Source organism: Myotis davidii, unplaced genomic scaffold, assembly GCF_000327345.1.
Source record: "Myotis davidii unplaced genomic scaffold, ASM32734v1 scaffold496, whole genome shotgun sequence".
NCBI classification, from domain to species: Eukaryota; Metazoa; Chordata; class Mammalia; order Chiroptera; family Vespertilionidae; genus Myotis; species Myotis davidii.
Genome location: NW_006289398.1, coordinates 7,554,156 through 7,554,742, shown reverse-complemented (window position 1 = coordinate 7,554,742; position 587 = coordinate 7,554,156). Strand labels below are relative to the sequence as shown.

The following is a 587-nucleotide window of genomic DNA, read 5'->3' as shown; positions in this document are numbered from 1 at the left end:
TCCTCTCCCCTCCCTCCTCTCCCCCCCAACCCCCTCCACCAGGACACACGGTTCTTCCAGATCAGAGCGCAGGGAGCAGCAGAGAAAAATCCCACTTCATGGCCAATCGTTTAATTCCTTGAGGCTGAATTTCATCTCAGAGACAGCATTTCATTCATGTTTCTGAACGGACACCCTCTCCGAGCAGGTAGCCCCTCGCCCGGTGCCGGGCAGGTGGGGTGACGCCCCCCCCTTCCTACTGGGTCAGCTCCCTGGCCATCTGTGCAGCAGAAGCGGGGTGGCCTCCGTGGATCCTGCCCCGGTCCCTCCTTGCTGCTGCTGCTTCAGAGTAAGCTCCTTCCTCAGGCCCCGGGGGTCCCCCCGCCCCCGCAGCTGCTCCCCTGGGGAGACCTCAGGGCCCTGGGAGCCGGGTGCCCAGTGGGGCAGGAAGAACACACACGAGTCACCCACAGGACACGGAAAAGGGCGCGAGGGGCCCCCCGCCCGCCGGCAGTCTCCCTTCGAGCCCGGGAAACAGGCGTCTCTTTGCCTCTTGTTGGCCCCTCTGCCTGCCCCGGCCAAGCTGCCAAGCAAGGGCGTCTGGCTCC

The 587-nt window shown here is 65.2% G+C and overlaps 1 protein-coding gene across 1 annotated transcript in view; it reads left to right on the top strand.

Moving 5' to 3' along the window:
• The window catches only part of ANKRD55 (ankyrin repeat domain 55), a 97,591-nt gene that overhangs the window by 3,095 nt on the left and 93,909 nt on the right, over positions 1–587 (top strand). The window lies entirely within an intron of this gene.